General features: G+C 33.1%; 1 protein-coding gene across 3 annotated transcripts in view; it reads left to right on the forward strand.

Annotated features, from left to right (window-relative positions):
- The window catches only part of LOC115449896 (GATA-binding factor C), a 99,280-nt gene that overhangs the window by 17,531 nt on the left and 64,476 nt on the right, over positions 1–17,273 (forward strand). The window lies entirely within an intron of this gene.

The raw sequence follows: 17,273 nt of genomic DNA on the forward strand, positions 1-17,273 counted from the left end.
ACTTCTGTAATGTTACACCTAGTTTAATGTCTGGGTTTATGTTGAAGCCTCTAGATTTACGACTTGAGATGAAGTTTATATGGAAGAAAGAATATTTTAGTTTTTTACGGATCATCTGTGATATATCTTGATCAAGTTATTTTAGTAATTATGTGATGTTTATGTTGATTGATTTAAGTACATTAATGGATTGTAAAAAATCCTTCTAACAGATATAAACTAGCGTTTAAAGAATTTGGCTTTCCGACGTCCAAAAATTTCAAGGAAACTTGATAAGGTTCAAAAAAGAAAAATATATTCGTAATGTTAAGTATGCTATAAGGATACTTATGGTATACTTTTATAAACTATGACGTTTGATATTTAACAGACACAAACATGGAATAAAGCCTAATATTATTTGTTTTTCTTCACCTCGTTCTTGCAGTCGCACAAACATGTTTCTGTGTACTAAACTTTTGTCTCATCGGTTTTATGATCGCGTGCTTGGAGTCAGTCCTCTGGAAATACTTGTAGACATTCCAGATATTTAATGGCTTTACTTGGAATGTTACCATGGTATTGTAGAATGGGCAACAGAATCCCAATATTGGCTTGCGTATGCTTTTTTAATGGTTTTAAACGTCTTTTTATTTATTTATTTTTATTTTTAATCTACTAACAGATGACACAATTTTCAACTTACACATATAAAACTTATAACAAGTCTTATATTGCTCAACTAATTAGAGGCAGGCACAACCACGTTATATAACTAAAGAAGCCGATAATTACAAATTATAGACTCAATTATAATTGTGCCGAAGAACTTTTTTTATTTGTTTATAACACAAACATTGTTTATTAACACAATTTTAAAAGAAACAGCTTAAGGTATTAAATTTAATACGACGAAATTTTAAAGGCCGAAATATCCATGCATATTAATTATTTTTACGTTTTTCTTTCAACTGCGAGAACTAATCACTAACTAGACGTGAATTTAAATTCTTTACTTGTCAATACTTGTTTAGTTACCAAGATTAAAGGTGAAACAAAATGTATGAAAATGGACCTTAAGCTATAACCTTAAACTCATATTAATTTTTTTTACGATGAATAGAGCTGTGTTCCTGTGCCGAATTATATCTTTATTTAGGGTATAGTGCAACTGATTTCATAGTAGTATTTTCCTAATATTACCTGATAACAAAACTAAGACGAAAATCCTACGTTTTGGGCGTATATGACTTTATATGTATTTTATTATTACTTCTTAGGCATATTTGTTTGCAAGTGATATGTAAGCCTGAAACCGATTTGATTATCCTTTTCGTTTATTGCATTCACTGATCGCATCAAAATACATCGGCAAGTCGACAAAAACAGAATACGACCGTTATCCGGTCCTATCGAAACCTCACGGCCAATTTCACACCTATTGACCTATGACCATCGCTTCCAATGCCTTACCAAATGTTGAACTTTGGATTTGGGTGATAGAGTTCAGATTGCAATGTAATTCTTGAATGTATTGTTTGAATTCTCGGGTTATTGTTTTCGAATATGGTAGGTATTACAAGTATTGCATTTTGTGTTGTGACTTTAGACTGTTAGTTTTGTTTCGTGTCTAATTAGATGAGACGGCAAAAAGGTTTGGAAAAATGAAAGTATATTTTTTAGTACTTTAAAATGCATTCGTTATAATTGATTTCATGGTTTATTCCTTATTTTATTTTAATGGGACATTCAACATAAGAGTTTAAATAAGTATATAGTTAAAAGTATTGTACAAAGTTCCTCAAGGTTCTAAAGACTTGTTTTCTTCCTCAAAGGTTATTTGGACGTAGTTCTGAATATTGGTAATAGGGTGACTGTATATTTGCCAGATATAATACAAAATATTTTAACTAGTTTTGGACAACAGTATGTATTCATTGAATTTTGGAGAATGAACTTAATACCGTACAAAATTATTATTAGTTACATAATATTTATAAAAAAAAAAATGCAACAAATATCACACGAATGCAGACGCATCTTTAATTATTACAACAGATCTCAAAGCTTGCAGCATTGTGAAAGAAAAATGGCGTCCCGCGCCGTACTGGGGTCCAGACGTTTGCTTTTTGTTCCTTCATCACAAGTTTACTTCACTAGACGGGTGAAAATGAGATTTTTCCAATTACCGAGTACTGTTCGTTAAATAAATGAAAGATCCCGTCCCGTACGTCACTACGCGCTATTAAAATCGTCTGTTCTGAAAACTCTGCTTTCGCTGACTAAATTGAAATGCGAATGCAATTATTTGATGTCCTTTATTAGGTATTGCGTAGTAACTGGGAATAAGACTGGTTTGTTTTGTTTGAGCTCTACCAGCTTGGTACAGTGGAGGTATAAAATCATTAGAAAAGCGAGTCAGTATTTTTAATAAGTTTATTTCCTACATTTCATAAGATAAATTCAATAAAAAATCAATGCTAAAGTAAACTAGTATTTTATGCTTTCGTTTGAACAAGCTCTTAGGCAATAAATAATACGAGCAAAACATTTTACCTATGTTCAAAGCCGTCTAAATCCATATACCATATTCATAACATGCCTAATACGTATACTTCCAAATAGACATGAACATTAATCTCTCACAAAACCTAATTACAGTCATTGTGACATGTGTATTTTCATTAACGGTCCGTCTGTGACGTTTGTGTGCGTGTGTGCGTGTGTGCGTGCGCGCTTCTCCCCACAGATTGGCGCAATTAGCGGCGCGACGGGCGGGGCCTGCGCAAGCGCAGCGACGTACGCAGCACGCACTACGCACACTAGTACGAGAGTACGATGGCACGCATTAGTGTGTATGGGTTAATTGTTTGGTATAAATGTACGGGAGTAGTATCTAAAGTGAGAAATTACGGGTGACTGAGAAAATGGTTTTGTTGCGACGAACACAAAAATTGTAACTTAAGTTATTGTGTAGGTGAGAAAATGTTAATTACAAGCAAATTAATTTTAAATGTTAAGATTATTTATACATTCATGCAGTCATTACCAATACTAAGGCAGGGATTTTCGGTGTACTTAATTAAATCCTCTTCACTGATAATTATAACATGGATGAGGGAGATACTTATAATAATATCTAGATGAAGTATTTAATATTTTGTGTTGTGGTTTATTGATACACACGTATAAAATACTTACAAAACTTGTGTGTGTGTGATTGTACAAGGATAACGACGGCCACAGACGACGCTTCTAAAACGTATAATTGAGTCTATGTACCTACTGAATTGAGTACACTGAACAACAGAGTTTCTTTCTGAGTATTATAAGACTTCTCTATGGAGACTTTAATTTTAAATAACTTCAAATATAATAAATAATAATTTACAGTATAGTTTGATTTCAATTATAATATCTGATTTGGCTTTATAATTATATCATCCAATTAAAAAAAATAAGAGACAATCATATTTTTTTCTAACAACTATTTTGTCTTATCTTAGTATAAGCAAGTAAATAGGGTAGTAGTAATTAATTTTTTAGTTTGTTTAATTTTGCTTTTGTAATTGTAAATTATATTTAATTAATCATAACAAAATATAATTTTGAAAGGCATTAAGCACACTCATCATTTATTACAACTGTACGAATGACGTAACATAGATTTTAGCATAAGTACAACATACTATTCTAAAAATATACAGAGCATTACATATAGATTCGCATAAAATATACTACATAGTCCGAGCAAGAGTCGAGATGCGGCGACGTGACGAGAATAAACGTCACAAGCTTTTCTATAACATGGGCGTTACGAAGAGCTATTATTAGGCTTCTTCGTCAGTGTTGTACTATTTTAACTGCCTACTGTTTTTGATTGGCTACATGACGTAGAAATAAATAGTATTGTTTTGTTATTGGGTATTGTTTTTAAGGTTTATTGGTACTGCTGATGCCCAGACTGAGGTATATGTTTGTATCTAGATTATCGGATTAAATCAGTTGATTATTATATTAAATTAAAATGAAAAAAAAATTACGACAAGGGAACGGGACATGGGAAATTGAATTCACAGGAGAGACGTTTTAAGTGAAAAATATAATGAATTTTATAATACTAGAGCTTTCTTAATGAGCGTTTTGTGTAATTCAAGAATTTTTAATTTATAGCAAAAAAAAGAATTGTATCTAAGCTTATAAAAGGCATGGAAATAATAAATTTGCATTCTAATGGAAATTTTCTAAAAATCGATTTAGCGTAGTGTTAATTGCTGGTATGGAAATATAGTTTTATTTTTATTAATTTTCACCGTCTGTAGGTGTATGATATTAAAAACGCAGAACGCAAATGCGAGGTTAAATCTCATTTTGTGTTTTTAAATGCTTGTAGCTATAAAATTCTTGACTTTACATTCTTATGCTACAGCTACCTTCGCGATTCTAGTTGTTTTATTTATAATTCGCTATAAATACAAAACTACGAATACAAAATGTTCTATTTAAATACTTGTTTTATTTGTACTTATATTTTAGTGAAAAATGTACTATGTAGTTTGTTTAAACTTTTTTATTTCCTTTTATGTGGTAAGAGGTGATCACCTTGACATATCACAATAATTTGCAACTCATCATTTTTTGTTATTTTTATTAAATAGCCTAGGACTTATAACGTTACATTTTATAATCCAATTACCTACACACTACAATATAGACCAAAAACAAATTCCCAATAATATTATATTTAATACTAACAAAACAAGCAAACATGTACGAGGTGAAAGCGACTGCTTCGGATTGTCTACAAGCTTTAATCGAAAGTTGCGCACACGCAGAAGCAACGCTTCACGATTAATTAAGTCAAACTGGCCCGTTATTCATTAGAACGGCCGTTTAAGCCGTCACAATACATTTAACCGGCGGTCACATGAAAGAAAAAAACGCACCGCTACCAACTGGATATATATTGTTATAAAATGTAGAGATTATGTCCTTGAATGTATGTTACTTAAAAAACTTTATACAACATGGTAGAGCTGTAGATTTATCTTATAATTCATAGTAGATTAGAATTTAATATTCCTTCACAAATTGACAAGCAAGATTATTTAACACAAGAAATTCTGAAAGATTTAAATTACTCCTTCATCCCCTAAGGAGTTGATAGCGACATAACGCATTAAAAAAATGGTCATATCATTCATAAAACTGGCCACAATTAAAAAATAAAGTCGACGAATGGAAAGTCCTCAGTGGTAAAACCAACTACAATTAGAAATATCGATTGGACAAACAAACAGCGTTCAACAACAACGCTTAGTTTTATTGATGTACTCGACCGTAGTTAAAACTTCACCCTACCACGATCGATATTGCTTCAGAACGCGGGACCGTTTGACCTAATTACTTTACTTTTTAATGCTCGACTTTTGCTTTGTCTTAGCGGTTAAAAGTAAGTGCTTAGATTTGTGGTTTGATAATCTGATTTTGATTCTTATGGAGTGTTTGATAAGTGTTAAAATTCAGTGCAATAATATCTGATAAGCTTGAAGTATCTATGGGATATTGTAACCATTATCATTGATTTATAAACGAGCATAGGATCCTTATTTTATCCTTTTGTGGGGCCAGGAAGAGTGTCCAAAATCCTAGATATCATGCTAAAGTAAGGAAGTAATAATGAAATTAATATTATTTAATACTTAAATTAATTCACGTCATCTAACGGATCTACAGTAAGCAGCGAATGTTTTCCGAATTAATTCATCTCTTATAATTAGCATTTGTACGCGGCGCGTTCGGTCCATTGGCTGTCGGCTCCCTCCGGCCCTCTCGCTTGCAACGCCAGCTAATTAATATTCAAACATGCTTACGTCATGACAATGTACGTAATAAACTGAGCGCACAAGTTCCCAGGGCGTTTTTTGTCCTAATCGGTCATTATCAAACTATACACAAAAAGTCCTCCGGTAGATCTCGCTCCGCTACACCCGACGCCGTCCACTAAAGAACTTAATGTATTCATTTTGCTTTTATATCTTTCGCGTGATTAACTTTGATTGATTGCATCCAAATATTGATATTTGATATTAAATTCAGGCGTCCGTTAGTGTAGGACAAGGACGGAGCTAAGTGCGCACGTGCACGTTAGAGTGAGATAGGAGACAATTTTCGCCGCCGTTTGCATGATAATGAATAATAATTGTGCCCGCGACATGTACGGGAGCGTTGTATTGAAATATAAATAGCAAAAAACATAAAAAATAAACATTTTTGTTAAGGTTGAATCATGTTACTATGTTCGATTTGCGGTATCGCGACTTCGGAACATCGGATTTTTATTGTCTTATTTAAATTTGGAATGTTTTGTTTTTATTTAACACGCAGGACGCTAGTAACTCTGATTCAATTATTTTTTGTATTTTATTTTGTTTTTTTTGTTTAACCATTTTATATATTTTGGACGTAATGTAATTCAAAGGTTGCCAAGGGTCCTCGTTATTTCCGGTCGATTGCCACCTTGAAGGTGATGCGCGCCGAACTTGATGGATGAAGGCAGCACAAGCGCAGGCATGCGGCTCGCCCGCATCAATTCGTGTAGACAACCACAAATTTAACATTATCCTCTATGAAATTATAATGGCAGCCTTAGCGCGCGGGCACAAGGTCTAGTATCATAAACAACCCAATTAATACGACGTTGGAATTACAGCGCGTAGATGAGTCGGTGGTTTTGTCACGATTTGTCATACATCGATATGCGGTTACATCCCTAGAAATGGCTGCAGCCTAAACTTAAGCAGGAGTTATGACAAAAATGCCATGGGAACGGCCGATGAACTATGCCGTGCTTGGCCGTTCGGCCGTGTTCCGTTTTTAATTGATTAAGCTCGTATATCGGACTAATGGCGATCGTGCTCCAAACAAAATGACTTGTTAACAGATCGACCGGCAATGAACTAAGACTTAATTATTAATTCACGATTTATAGTCGCACATGTATTAAATCTCCGCACTTGATAGAGATAAGATTCCAGATTTTGTGTTTATGTTGGTATCATGTTTCATTGACACGAGGTTTATTTATGAAAATTACTGCGTGCCAAAAATATTCGAGGTCTTATATATAGGCCCTTATACTTTCGTTATTTCGGATTTATGAGAGGAGATTGGGTATGTTTGGAACTAAGCAAAAAAAAAACTAAATATTATCCCTAAGTCAGTGTTAATTTCTACATTCATTGATATTTATTTTTATTTGCAACAAAACTATGTTGATTTGCTCTAATGAGAGCATGTAAGATTCCAGCTACGATGTTATCCCTTGCATATTTCAACTGCCACCCGCATTTACCAAGTCATCATTCTATGTGGTCAGTTGCACAAACTCCAGTCATGCTCGTAAAGCTTTGATCAAATAGTGAACCCTCTCTTTGTAGCCGAAGTATTGGCATAAACATCAATAATACTGTAATTTAAAGTTTGAGATAGGGATTGGATAAGGTTTTGGTACCTTATATTTCAAATAGTTTTGGTTTATTGTTGGCATACTAATATCATCTCTGCCTACCTAAATATGACGAAATCTAGCGGCCACATGTTCGGCCACAGATCTACCTGTTGCTGGTTGTAAGCCTCCCTTCGTGTGCACTAGTAAATCCAGTTTTCATATCCAATATGGCAAAATAAAGGGCATTTAATAATTCATATTGTAAATAAGTCATCAACACTAATCGTCTATTTGCAAATAACATTACCTATTACGCATCAATATATCTTAGGCAGTAAAGAGAGGCCGGCGGGTAATCTAAACTGATATCCATCGATCTTTGCCTTTATAAAGACATTTGGCGCGTGTTGATACTACTTAACTCCAATTTATATGGCAAAAATGTAGTAGTCTTTTCCGTAAATACATTTTGCCGTAATAAATAATTGCTGTATTAAAATAACTTTATTTTTGTACCTTATATTTTTTTAAACTATAGCCGGTTTGCCCTTACTTCCCTAACAGTTTTTATGGCCATTAAATAAAAAACAATTAAACCTCAAATATATTTTCATTAAAATTTAATATCAAAAACATTTAGGCTAGAGGGCGTCTCGGTCCGAGTGGAAGCCTATTTTCGCAGCACATTACCGAGGATGAATGATTTCCTGGCCGCCTTGATTTATACCCCACTGTTTCAGCTACCACATAGACTTGGCCGCAGAGCGGACAGTCTTCTTTACATTAGTGCATTTGGGTTCTTTATTTAAAAAGAAATAAAGACCATGTATAAGATTTTTTTTGTTTTGGCACTGGTAAATTAAAAACCCTGGGAAATATATCTTGCGTATAATTAAGAAAAATTGTGACGTATTTGTGACTTGTAGATTATAATTTAAAAAATACTTATTATATAGCGTAGATTTTCTTTATCACGATATTCAATATATCTTCTTTCACATACATTTATTCAAGGCGGAGTAGGCCCAACGAATTTTAAGGATGTTCCAAAAGCTATGTACATCTAACCGAATCAAAAACTATTATGGTTATATATAAATACTAAATCGCATTTTTGACCATGCACTGTTATATCGGTTCTGCATGCATTAGTCTTTGACCGTAACGCAAGCGGTTGCACGCTCGCTTGCCTTTCTTTCTGATGGCACACATTCAAATAGGATGAATTAAAAACACTATTTAAATGCGTATTTAAGCTCTAGCATAAATTACTAACGATATTAATTAAGTAATAAATTAAAGTCACTCGCTGTTACTTTTTGTTACACATTCGTGCATCTATCTATGGAAGTACATAAATATAACTCTAATAGTCTCAATAAAGGATGTTTTATTATTGATGAATTGTTTTTATAATTACATATTTATACATAACTTATAATCATTCATTTCCTGCATAGAGAATACTAGATATTTTATCATATATACCATTGGAAATTAAATAAGTTTTAATGGTAAAGTATAACAACGAGCATTCTATAATCTATCGAAAATTATAGCACGTTAGTGTACACTGAACAAACTCATAGTTCGAAACGAGTTTATTTGTAAGAAGTTTATTTGACTCCATAAAATCTACAATATAATTTTCCTATACTACCGATCTGTACTGTGCACTCGCCTGTACCAGGGTACAAAGTTGCGAACTGTACGCGATTGTACACTACGGATAATAAGTGGTCGCAGTTGTCCGAGCGGTCTGCGTCAAATAACCGTCATCAGCGAGCCAGGTGCATTCGCGGCACTAATAAACAATATTAAATACGGAAATATAAAATTGTTTTATTATTTTAATTTTGTACGATTTAAAATTGTTTTATTATTTTAATTTTGTACGTTATTTTGTGTAAACAGAATTTTGGAAAGTCAATTTAGTCACTAAGCCGAAATAAGATATTTTTTTAAATACCATTTTTTTAAAGAGCCAGTTATAAATATAAAATAGGTTATATTACATTGGTACAAAACATTGCAGATTAGAGCCAAATGCTCTACCAACATAATTTAAAGTTGGGTAAAAAGTTTCATCATCCATTAATATTCTCGTATTTATATACACGAAGTAACAAATGCTTGAATGTGCATAGTTTGTATTGACAAAATTTATATTGTGTGTTTAACAAAACATTTGTCTTGTCTCTATGTCACTATATTTAAATTTATGGCAATACAAAAAGAAACTATAAAACACATAAATATCGGTTTTAGTTTATTCAATAAATAATATGAACGCGTTGAAATAATTCTTAATGTAATACAGAATCTCAAACCCAATTCGATCATGTTTGAATTCCAAAACGATCAAAATATAAAGAGTAGATGATACCAATTCTTGCATATTATGATTAATTTTGAATAAAATGTTGAGTTTAATGCCTGTCTTCTCCAATGCCTTCTCAACCTAGTCTATCATAAAAATAAATATCAAAGAATAAATACTTATTTGAAAATCCTTAACGTGTTCAACAAACACGAATATTATATATCATACAGGTATATACAAATTATGTGTTACTGCACATAATTACATAAATCATTGAGTACGTGGCTAAAGTAGCCATGTGTCCGTATATTAAATGAATAAGCAGTTTGTTGAATCGTGTATAAATAATTCTATCTCAGGATTTCGATTAGTCAGTTTCTTAAGTTTAATCTTTATTCTGAGATTTTATTATCTAATTATTTTTTTCAATTACTAGTTAACTGCTTGCTTTATATCAGTTAGTGATTATGTAAATTGAAAAAATATTCGCTAACAACGCAAAATTGCTATAACAAGTTGTACTCTATTACCATACAACAATGTAGAAATTGGCTTAACTGGAGTACATTATTACGGTTATGATTTGTACTGGCCTTTATTACGTTGAGTAATATATTTGAAATTAGAATTACACCGATATTTTATTTTTAGAATAATTAATACTACCTGCCAGCAATATTTGAAAGTAAAAAGCTTTTAAACATATTATCTGTGTTTTGCCTTCACATTTTTAAACCTTTCCATCCTCTTTTAACGTTTGCAGAATATGATTTGAATTGGAATTTGGACCAACATCAATATGAATATCGCAACTATGTTTTAAATATAAGCCCTATTTATTCAGTAGTTAGCAATTTGCACAGCCTAAAGGTCTAACGCTACTAATATCTATGACTAACAAAAAGACATTCGACTGATTTATCACCATAGAATGGAAGCGATCACCGCGGGCACGGGACGGCGATCGGCGCGATCTGTCATTCGCCATCGCAATAACACTGATTAAAATGTCCACTAAGTAAGTAATAATGTACCGTTTGATTTATTACGTTACATTGTTGCATAGTCTATGATAATAAGGTGATAATTGAATCAAAAACTTATTCCATCACGGTATAAAATGTGTGAGGTCGAAAATTTTTATTTAAATTTGAAAATGGAATTAGTTACAAACTGTGCCGTGCGCTTGCGCTCGTGATGTATTTATGCGGTAGATCCAATAATTAAAAACATTTCCATAGATTATTCTAAATGCATTTTTTTTGTTGATCATTACTAGATACATCTAACTTTTTGCACGGATATAATCTATGGTATAAAGTAGGCTATCAAACAAGTTTGAAGGCCCAAAGGTTTTTCGCAACTATTTAAATGTATATTTCATTGTCATAGGAGGTCTTAGACACAGCATGTCTAGCGGGATTAAGTTACAGCTTGTTGACGATCCATAAACGAGTTAGATATTGCGTGCGCAGGAACGTATTAAGGCGGTTGTGTATTTTAATTGACAAACATGGTTAATATGAGGTTTTGCGATGAGTACAGTTTGTAGGTTATTACAACGCCATGTTAATTAAGACTGCAATTTAAAGTACTTATAAGACAGACAGGGGGGAAAGGAGTAATATAAAAGCACATTCAAATTATAACACAAGTATTGGAAACCAAAATATATATTTTTTTTCCGTTTTCGACTTGGAAATATAAGATACCGATTTTTTTTACCATTTTTCTCGAACCATAATTCCAGGATTAACTGCTTGGGATTAGTGTCTCAGATTTCTCTATGTATTAGGGCACGGGATTATTAATTACAAACTTTTGTAGGCGGATTAACACCCTGATATTTATAGCCACAAATGATTCCAAATGTAATTATTAGCTATTAATAAAAGCTCGGCATGACATATTGTTTTCATCACGCAATTACACACGAGTGCTATTCAATAAGAAGTAGCGTGTTTACTCCCGTGTTTTTGCCATTGTCTGCCATGTTTTTTTATTTAATTCAATTTATATCAAACATGGATATGTTAATTTAAATTTCCATAGAATGGTACTATTTTATAAATAAAAGTAAAAAGTGATTACGCAAAGAAAACTGGCGATGTTAATTAAAGCTTGATTAGAAGCGTTGCCGCATTGTTAGTTTTTGTATTGTGGTGAAATTAATTAAAATTTTATTTTACTTTTATCATAACTTGCACTTTATATTTATTATATAACGGTTGTTGTTTGCTCGACTTATTATTTATATCTTTAAGTTTTTTTTTATCGTAAGTCAATAACCTATATTATCATGTCTTTGTCTGTTATTATTTCCTGAACATAACCCATCGACAATAATATATGGATCGTTAATATATTTAAAACTGGTTTAGAGAAACTCACTCATACTTTGTTTTTTTTAAATTATATCCTACATGAACTTATGACAATAAAATTTATATTCTATAACAAACATAAACATGAGTTTCCTTGCAGCGTCAATCCGTCCCTGCGGGCAGTGGATTCGTATTTTTCTCGACGATACCGTAATGCGCAAGTCACGAGCGGTTATATAAGCATGCTGCCGGTCAGCCATCATTATAGGCATTATTGCAGGAACACTCGGCCTCTCGGGCCATTGTCAAGATTGCGGGGTCAGAACGACCCCGACGTTAACCAACTTGTAATTTCGCAACTATTCCTATATCCCAATAAATCGTAGCTTGTAAAACAATTTGCGCGATGAAAACTCTTGGCTTCTATGATCGTGACCGGTTATTAATTATGGTAATGATGACGAGTCATGCGTGTGTACGTGCTAGGGTCGCGGTGTTTAAGGGCTTATTTAATTATGCTTGGGTTTTTTCGCTGTATAGTTTTACGTCAGTCTGGATGAACGCGGTGCTAGCCGGTGTCCACTTAGAATTATTTGTATAAATTCCCTTCTTTAGGTTTGTAATGTGTTTGTTTAACAAAATAGTGGAGATTTTGTCAAAATGTATTCACTATTCAGTGATTTTGGTGATGTGCTAACACAACAACTTTTCTGTATTACAGCATATTAGTAGCATATATGTAGCCATTATTCATGTTGTATTGAAATGTATTTCTTGACAATGCATGGTCTTCAGTTGGATCTAAATGAGTGTGAGCGTGTCAAAATATAATTGTGTTACTAGTTAGATATCTGAAACATATATTTCAAGTTTTAGCACTCAGATAATCATTGAATAGCTAGAGCATTGCTTAATAATGTAAATTCATAAACCGAACTGGAAAGTGTTATAAAAAGTGAAACTAAAAAGGTTCGAATGTCCATAAGCCTAGCGTAACTCCTTCGGCCGATTTAGATGAAACCCGATATTAGTGAGTTTTGGGTAGAATTCCAATGAGTTTTTTATGGGCCGGTGACTAGACTGGGGTCTCGATGACTGGTTCGAATTCCACTAGTTCTAGCTTGGTGATAAAATATAACCCATAATGGCTCACAAACTACGTTCAGAGCTGCTGAAGGTGCCAGTATCTTTATTCGGGTAAATGTTACTTTAGGGCAGCCGTTGTGAAACTTTTTGGCCACTGAACTCTTTTGGAAGTCTAAATATTTGATAAAAAAAATATGGTACATGTTATGGGAGGTATTTATGAAATTGTTTATTTTTTTCATCAATTGCTTGATATCAGGCTAGAAGAGTTGAAGTCGCTTGCCAGGTTCGGCATACATTCTAGTGCTAGTCTTTATTTTGTTTCTATTTTTTTTATAACATGTTGGAAATATCATTATCAGCTACATAATGTACACTGCTGAACAGGCCTTCTCTAAAGATTTCAAACCTTTGCAACCTTTATAAAGTTGATCTGTATGTTGCAATGTTTAACAATTATTTAACTCTCCAACCTTTACAACTTTAGTATTTTCTCTAATATAATTTCTAGTTTCATGGAATACACTTCGAGAATGATTGTTTTAGGGTACAGTTTCTATTCCATGTGTTTCAGTTAGTATTTTAATTCTTGGCCATATATTGTTAGGGATAGAAAATGTGTTCGTGTTCAAGAGGATAATGAAGAAGGGATATAAAGGACTTTTGCAATAAAACTTTCTATCTAGGGGACACAAATTTTTAAGACAGACAAGACAATGTAAAGCACAAAACGATGTACAGTTAAAAACGATATAAGACTATTACTTCGTTTGTGCCCTTGTTTGCAATGTGTATGCATTAAAGAGTTTGTAGTGTATTGTACTGTTATTGTAAATCGTTGCTGGATATCAAATCCATTTGAACTGTAAACAAAATGTCTACACTACCATTTTCATCTATTACAAATTCATAATCTAAAAGGACGTGTACAAATCAATTGAAACATTACTAACCACAGGACCTGGACAAATGGTTTGTATGTGTATTTAATTATTAATCATTACCGTCAGTTATAAGATATGCATCAGATATAGATTTATGATTGGAGTTTGCATGACGTATAAGACTACGGGACACGAGTGATTAGGCTGCACGATTGAAACATTGGAGGTGCGAATGTAAGGGAGAATTAGTTTTTAGTTATTTTTTTATCAGAGGATTATACTGTTTACATTACCTGATTAGAGAGGTGTAAATAGGAATGGAGGCTATATTTTTGTGTAGAATAATTATCATATATGATTATTGTATTAGTAAAATTAACATGATCGCGTAGAGACGGTTATGTTATGCGTAAAATGACGCATAGTAGCTACAATTTTGTTTTTGTTAGAAACAATTGTTTTCAATTTTGACGATCGATACTTTCTTTGTCAGTGTTTAATAATAATCTCTAACCTCTGATTCGTTTCATGTTATAGAGTCTTGTATGTACTATTACGTTAAAAGTAAAGATATAAACAAATTACCCACAAATCGCTTCAGCCGACGTCTTAATACATTGAACGGCAGCGACTCATTATCGTATTTTCGCGTTCATCTCTAATATCTATCAGGCGCACCTGTCAGGTGAAACGTAGTGTAAACCGTGGCAGGTTGCGATTGCGTACGCGGCCGGCATGGCAAAGAACGCGGCGCCTTTGATCTCGCGCCGTGGCATATCCCATGCGGTCACTTCACGGATCTATGAACTGTTAGACGATACGCTATTGTGGTCTAGTTTTGATATAAGGTTAAGAAAGAATGGGTGAGTTAAGTCGATGATCTTTGGGAATTAAAAAAAAAATATCAATAAAATTTATACGCAAAGTATTATCTATGGGTATAAGAAATAGGTTCTATATTCTACACATTTATAAGGCATTCACATTCAATGAACGAAATGCCACCAATAAACAAAAACAAAAGGTGTATTTCCTTCCTAAATAGTCGGAAACGTAGAGATGCCCATTGACAAACACATGGAACAATGAGAAATTTATTAAAATGCAATAACAATAAAATTCGTCTCCGGACATTAGTGATGTTAAGTTATTCTCCAAACGCCACTTAATGAGAAGTGATGGGTTCGTAAGAAAATAAAATAAAAACACAATGTACCCACCCCGGGTTCCAACGAGCGGGCACATTGCGTATGCAACGCGCATGCGCTTGAAATTACATGTCCTGTATGCAAAGAAATTCCTTTCACGGTCGCCTTACAAGCGAGATGTTGTCGAATCATCTCGCTGCGTAATTAGCCACTTTATCTTTATGTATAAACGGTTCCGATTTAAAAACCCGAAACTAACTGTGACTTAACTCCGAAGTGATCGAAGTGCTTCGAACCGAATCAATCTGGTGTTAGGTACAGTGGTTCGTGTTTTATAAGTTACTAATTTAAATAATACTAGTTTATGCTCGCTGCTTTGCTCCCGTGACAAGATTTTCCGGGATAAAAGTCTCGTTATGTATTTTCCCGGGATAAAACATAGCCTCTGCCCTTCGCGAGGTCTCAAATTATCATCCCAAATTTCACCACAATTCGTTTGGTAGTTTTTGAGTTTATTCCGTTCAGACGGATGAATGCGATGTTGTCTTTATTTTATAATATGTCAAAATATGCATTAAATGTTTGTGTTCAAAGTTAATCTATTTAATACGTGAAAACAACCTTGTTTCATGTATTCCGAATTAAGTAAAGTAAATTAATTCTATTATTTCGTGAGGGTATTCCATTAAAGTTTTTATTTACCCATATAAAAGTGAACTAGTCTTTAACATAAACATAAAATCAAAAAGTTCAAAAAGGCAATAATATTTAAATCTTTATTTACATTATTTTAAATTATAACATAATGTGAAACGTTCTATTAGTTTTGTTTGAAATTAAGTTGTTTATAATATTTTATAGTATTTTAAAGCGACGGAATTTCGTGTATTTAAAATTAATTATAATAAATTGACTATTTTTTAACTCAACGTAGTTAGATCAAATTAGAATTTGCACGTCTAATGATATGCTTGTCTTTACTCAATTAATTTTCAAATTCAAAATGCATACATATTAAATTTAATAAATTCAATAAGACAGTAATTAATTAAAAATATAATTTAATAAAGTGTATGTAGTATGTAAAATTAACGAGCTTTAGTGCCATTATCGAAAGTCGATAATTGTATCGATGGCGACCAATAAATCTAAGACACCCACGACGTTCACATGTACTTAGAGCTTTAATCCGGTGACGTTTGATCGTTTCTGTCGTGTCGAAACTCTACTTACGTCGCTGTTTATAACCCTGCTAATTAAAACAACTGGTTTATTAAGTAGTTATACTTTTTGTGCGGCTACCTCTTTACTTATTCATGGTATTTTCGTCTTGTAAACTGGTTTGGACTACGATTATTAGTATCGTTGTGATGTTTGTAATCCGGAATGTGATTGCTCATAATGCTTACCTATTTGCAATTTAAAATTCAAATTTAGAATCCAAGTTTTAAGTGCCAGCGTCATTTATGGACCTACCATGGAGGTTACTTAAAAAAAAAACTTAATACAATTATTTTAAATTAGTTATTAATACAAGCGAAGGCACATATTCGATCATCCCTATCAGTTGGACGTACATCAAAGCCAAGAAGTAGTCGGGACTGGACTGGACAGCTTTTCCGTCCATACTAGTTGTTATTCCCTACGTCGTCTGTCACACGCCACTCGGTAGCACCCATCCGTAATAATAAGAAACGTAATATAAAAGCATTATAATCCAATCATAAGGTAACTTGAAGTGTGACCGCCCGGGTGCTCGATTTACCATTCCACTCGCGTCGGCGTCGATCGTTAAATATTTTTGGATGTACAACACTAAAAGGAATTAGAAGTAAATAACGAGTGTAAGACACACACGTCGCTTGGTCGCGTTCGGTCACTTTCGTCTTCGCGCGTTCCGAGAACTTTGGAGTTCGTTGACGCAATGTCGATCGATACGCGAATAGGTTCACGTATTGTACACGGATTTAAAAATATATTAATATGAATTAGATGAAGGTTTATGACTTGTGCAATATCGAGTCCAAGTATTTTCAAGGAATATTTTTCTTAGTGGTTGATATTTTTGTGGTTAGTGTT

Source organism: Manduca sexta, chromosome 26, assembly GCF_014839805.1.
Source record: "Manduca sexta isolate Smith_Timp_Sample1 chromosome 26, JHU_Msex_v1.0, whole genome shotgun sequence".
Classification (NCBI taxonomy): domain Eukaryota; kingdom Metazoa; phylum Arthropoda; class Insecta; order Lepidoptera; family Sphingidae; genus Manduca; species Manduca sexta.